This window comes from Aethalodelphis obliquidens, unplaced genomic scaffold (genome assembly GCF_003676395.1).
Source record: "Aethalodelphis obliquidens isolate GAN/ISIS:26980383/991018 unplaced genomic scaffold, ASM367639v1 scaffold91, whole genome shotgun sequence".
NCBI classification, from domain to species: domain Eukaryota; kingdom Metazoa; phylum Chordata; class Mammalia; order Artiodactyla; family Delphinidae; genus Aethalodelphis; species Aethalodelphis obliquidens.
In genome coordinates this window covers 6,152,377-6,158,376 of record NW_020838035.1, presented here as the reverse complement: position 1 = coordinate 6,158,376, position 6,000 = coordinate 6,152,377, and positions in this window count along the sequence as shown.

Below are 6,000 nucleotides of genomic sequence, written 5' to 3'. Positions count from 1 at the left end.
TGTGTGTGTGTGTGTGTGTGTGTGTGTGTGTGTGTGTGTGTGTGTGTGTTCCTTGCCTGCCCCATTTGCTGCAAGGAAACTAGCCAGGCCACTGATATTCCTGGGGTGGGTGATCATACCAGGGCAGCACAGCATCCCCACTGTGGTGAAGAATTGATGAAAGGGGTCTCTTTGGGTCTGACCTACCCTGCTTGGGCATCTTCTCTTCAGCCCACACCCCTTCTAAACCCCCAGCAGTGGTGAACCCCTCAACCTCCAGAGACAAGATTTAGACAAGAGCCTTAGAGAGGACCCTGGGCAGAGGATTGTCTGATGCTGTTGAGGGAAAAGAAGTGGCCACAGTGCTTCTGAGCTGCAGGGGCTTTTCCGCCTTAGGACCCAGCCACTCGCCAGCACACAGAGCAGCTGGGATTCCTCGCTCAGAGTTTATCAGCCTCGGCAATAGCGACATTTGGGGTCAGATTTTTGTTTGTTGTGAGGCTTGGTGGGGGGGCATCCTGTGCGTTATTGAGCAGCATCCCTGGCCTCTACCCACGAGATGCCAGTAGCGTCTCCTTTCACCCAGTTGTAGCGACCGGAAGGAGCTCCAGACAGTGCCACATGTCTCCTGGGAGGCGACAGCGCCTCCAGGTGAGAGCCCTGACTTGGAATAGCACACGCTCCTAGACTGAAATGACTAGAGACTCTAAGAGTACAACCTGTAAAGAGAAAGCAAATGGAAAAGCATACCCACTGGAGCCGAATTACAGAGAGAGATGGCCCCAGAATGTAAACATAATAACGCTACTCAGCGACGTAAGGAAAGAGGGTAGCAATATAGAGCACATCATGAAGAGTCGCACAAATGAACCAAGTAGAAGTACGTAGTGTGGAAAACACTACAGTTAAAGAATACAGGCATTGGACTGAGTAGCAGGGTGAATGCAGCTGAAGGGCACGTGGGCGAGCTGCAAGATACGTTTCAAGACTCTCCCATGAAACATTAGAGGACATGGCTGGGGAGAGTTTATCTCCCCAAAGAATTGCAATTCCAGGGGAGCAGAAAAGATTGCCGATTTCATTACTTTTCACTATCTGTGCCCCTCCTCGGCAGAGAAAATGACTTGCACGGGTCTCCTTGGGCTGGTGAACTCATCCTGCATGTTGACCAAGAGCGTCGCCTACCTTTCTTTCCTGGAAAATGCATTTGCAGTTTGAACAGCTGGCTCAACCGTTCAAAGAAAGCGCCTCCTGGCTTAGCTTAGACAGGGGGTGGCCGAAGCCGAGAACTCCAGGAAAAAGCGATTCTCTCCGCACTGTATGAACAAAAGCTGCAGAGATGAAGAAAGGCCAAGGTTTGGAGGAAGTCCAGGCTTTCTCTGGCTCCTCGAAACGCCTTCACAATCCTAGGGGAAAACCGTGTATTAATAACACGAGAGCTTGCCAGTGTCCTAAGGTTAAACTCGTATTTTCAAGGGACATTAATTATAGGATCAAACACATGAGCATTCAACTTAGCCATGAAAATTACTTTTCCCTTCCCAGTTGCTTAGAAAGGTCGACTCTGGCCACAGAAATGAAAGGCAGTGAACTGTGAGCACATTTTATAAGGAAACTTCGGAGATGCCCTGAAGGGAGTACTCAACTGAGAGAATAAAGACCGACTGTCTTTGGAAATAGAATTATCCCCCAACACAGGTCTGAAATGAGGCAAAATTATAAATAAAGCCAGCGCTGGGTATGCTGCCTGCTGTCCTCAGTCTCCCTTTTGTTGCCGTGTCTCTCGAGCCCCCCTTGGGCTTATTGACGGCCTGGCATCCTGGGGTGTGGGCTCTCAGCGTACCCTGGATGGTGTCTGAATACCCTGTTCCCCAGGACCAACCAAGACCCTCTTCTCAAGGCTTCAGTGGGATCCTAAGGGCCGCAAAACAGAAGGGGCTTTGGATTCATCTGAAAGGATCACTGGAGTTCTGAACATTATTTCATGTAACGAAAATACCCTGCTGTTAAAACATTAGCAATCATAGATTATCAGATTGCTTTTTCAGAATATGGAATATCTGGTGTGGTTAACAGAGGATGTTGGTTTAAAACGCTTGCCCTCCATCCAGTGTGAGCTCGTTAGCATCCTTGAAGAAGTCATTTAGCAGCTCTGAGGCGCAATGTCCTCATCTTAAAATACCAGCAGTGACACCCACCACTTCTCAAAGATGTAAGACCCTTGGAGGTGGTGTCTGAGGTGGTCAGCAATGGGAATGGTCCCTCCGGGGTGCAGGGCCAAAGCAGTGTCTCTAGAAGGGAAGGTTAGGAAGCAGCCTGGAATGCCATGGGCAGGAGTTCCAGAGAACTAAATGCAGTGATGAAACAGACTAAACGTCTGCCTTCTGTCTATTATCACCATGCACTAGCACTTCTGTACAAGGTCAATGATAAACTATTCCACCTCTCAGGGTGGATACCACCCACTCCAAGCCCCCACCCTCACAGTCACTGCTGGAAAGTTTAACGCCCTCTACACACATAAGAGGATTCCTTGTTATTGGGTGCTCGTGGAGAAAGGGTTTAACCTAGTGGGGTGATGAATAAGTAGATCTTGTAGGAGTTTTCTGATCACTCCACATTCTTGCTGCCCACTCGCGTTTTATCTGAGGTCAGCTCACTTCAGTTCTCTGAGGTGATGACCACATAGCAAAATCAACAGTCATCCTTCAAGTCCACTCATTCTTTGCCTGCAAGAAATATTCCATCCTCAACAATGTGATATAATTGCTTACATAACCATTAACATCAGTTAAAGCTGAATCGTTGCCGTGGAGCATGGATTTGCATGTTGATTTTTCCGTATAGAAGCTTGCCATCAGTCTTTATTTTAGCTCTTGGCTATTTTGTTTGTGTCCTTGGAGATGAAGTGACATATTTCCAGTTGAGGGAGGGACCACAATACCCCTTAAGTTTATATGTAGTTTGAAAAATAATTTTAATTAACGTAGGGAAAAGTTAGCCAGTGAAAGAAAAGTCTATAAATTCAAAGGTGTATTTATTTGTAGCAGGAGATACACTGCCGTCAATTTTTGTTTTGGATTTATTTAAGTGGTCTCTTTTGCTGAGAGGATTGGGAGTTTTGATTTATAAAGACCTTATATACAAGCCCTGATGTCCATAACCAAAGATCTTTTTACAGGTCAAATTTGCACATGAACATTCCCACCTATTGATATTCAACGTTTGAGTTTTCAGTAGACGTGTTTTGTGTTAAACTTACATTAGGAACCTTCAAAATCATTTGAGTGTCTTGCTACACACATTCTACACTGGGTTTTATCTACATGTGAGCAGAATAAAACACAGTGGAGAGATCCTAACAGACTCTCCTTTTGTTCCATTTCCAATGAGAACAATTATTCCATAGACTCACAGTTAGAACTGCTCTGACATTATCAGCTGCTCAGCTGGGAGAGCTCCCCCTGCAAGGGCAAGTTGCTTTGATAACAGGAAGAAGGCATCTTATAAGTTTAGAAAGAGAAACACACACATGTGCCCCGTTACTTAATGGGGGATAATTTGGACGAGGAGAACGCTGAGTGCTAAGTGCTGTGTGTGGTGGAGGGCACCTTGGAAGGAAGGATTAAGTAGTTATGTCTCATTAGCGTTAAGTAGTAGGGTAGAATTTTGGACTTGTAAATTATCATTGTAACTCGTGCTGAAGTCATTTAGATTCCTAGAGCAGCGGTTACCCATGGGAGCGGTCCCTCTGGGGCGCAGGACCAAACTGATGTCTGTAGAAGGGAAGGAAGAGCAGTGGTGTGGATTTCTGTCCTGCGCTGCGCTGTTGTATGGGGCTTCCATTCTAGAGTTACCTCTGCGCCTAGGGGTGTTTACACTGTTTGGGAGGGAGGGAGGGATTTAAAACACTGCCTTCAAGCAACCCGCGTGTGCATGGCCCTGTGTGGACAGACTGGCTGGAACGGCGATGAGAGCCATACGGGTGGGCTGCGAGCAGAGACCCTTCAACCGCGTCCGTTTTCAAGGCCGTGGGACTCAAGAGTCTCGTTAGCAGTGAGCAGAGCAGGAAGACAGGCATTCTTGCAGAGTTCATGATTTACGTGAAGATTTGCCTGCGTCTTCTATTGAGGAATCGGACTGTTTTGACCAAGAGTATTTGTCACGTGGAGTTGAATCCAGTTAGTTGCAAGCAGTGGGGGCTTTCCTCGGTGAGAGCAGGTCCTGAGGTCTGTGGGTGTCTCGTGTAACCTCACGGAGTGTTGATGGCTCCTTTACAGGGGCCGTCAGAAGGCAGAAGGCGGCCTTGTCGAGCAGGGTGTTTCCCTTGGGTGGGGGTGGGGTGTGTGTGCCTGAGTTTGCCAACCTTGGCAATTTAAGGTGGTGTGAGTGGGGTCCACCAGCTGGCGGAAGGTGTTTCTCAGAGGTGGGCATTGTTCAGGAACCCTTCCGGTGGCACTAAACACTTCTGGGGAAAGGAAGGTGGCATGGACGTAGAATTGAAGACTCTGATATCTTTAGAAGAGCTTGTTAATCTATTAAAAATCTGCCCATGGGCTTCCCTGGTGGCGCAGTGGTTGAGAGTCCGCCTGCCGATGCAGGGGACGCGGGTTCGTGCCCCGGTCCGGGAAGATCCCACATGCCGCGGAGTGGCTGGGCCCGTGAGCCGTGGCCGCTGGGCCTGAGCGTCCGGAGCCTGTGCTCCGCAACGGGAGAGGCCACAACAGTGAGAGGCCCGCGTACCGCAAAAAAAAAAAAAAAAAAAAAAAATCTGCCCAGACTAAGAGTTGGAGGACGGCATTGGCGTGTTTTTATATCCACCTGTCTTTCCCCAGCAATGTCCTATAGCCACTTGTCATTCTGTTTCCAAGTAAATCTACTGCCCAGAGCATTTCTGTGACCGTGCTGCTCAGTTACTACCCAGCAGGTGGCTTTCCTAGAAAATGCCTCCTTGCTCAGCCTTGAGGAGAGGGCTGTGACATAAATAACCCTCTTGAGAGCTTTCATGCCTTCTGACTTGGATGAGTGACACTAAAGGGACCAGCAAAGCTGGGGGAATCAACACCAGACACAAAACAAAATGATTCTAACGATATCTCCTCGCTCCCTTCATCCCTCTGATTTAAACACTTTTATTTTCTGGTTTTCCAACTTCATTTTTATTAATCATGTTTTATTGAACACACACACATGTACATACTTAAATAAATAAAATAAAACTCCAAAGTAATCTAGAGCCACCGTTCCCAGCAATTGCTAGCAGCCTATGAGCGCTTTCTGAAATTATAAATGCATGACCAGGCAGAAACGAATGTATCTGCATGCCGCTCATGCAAATGGGGCATGTTATACACACCCTGCTGTGAACAGCCTCCATTTGCGAATGTTCTGGTTGTGTAATGAGGCAGGATGATGCGTGTCCCCTGAGTAATGACCTGAGAGGGAAGGTGATGAGGCTCACTCCCCTTTCCTCCCGTCCATCTCACAAAACTAGCCAGCTGTGTCTTCAACCTTGCATATTAATATGTGCCAGTCTGGACTTGTGAAAATAAAGTTCTCTTTTTAAGGGACATTTCTTGAATCGGTATTAGACCATCATTTTATGATTATAAGTCGTTGTTTCTTTTACGTGATATGGCTGTTTGTATCCTTTGCTCGTTTCTTTTAATTGAGTTGTTGAGTTTTGAAAATTGATTTGAAATCTTTATATATTAAGGGAATTAGTCTCTTTTCTTTTGTGTGTGTTACATATATTTCGTGTCTTTCCTCATTGAGCAGGATACTGACTTTGAGATACACACAGTCACTTTTGACATCTTAGAGATGGGCACATGTGTTTCTTCCTTAAAGAGAGTCTTCATGGTGAATGGATGTTGAATTTCCTCCAATGCCTTTTCAAATTCCTATAAAAAAATGGCCTTTTGTAAAAAATGGTTAATGATTGAGTAGCTCTCCTTCAGCGACTACTTTCTTGGGGATGATGCTTTAGTCAGTGAAATTGCTTCTGATTTCTGCTAATAT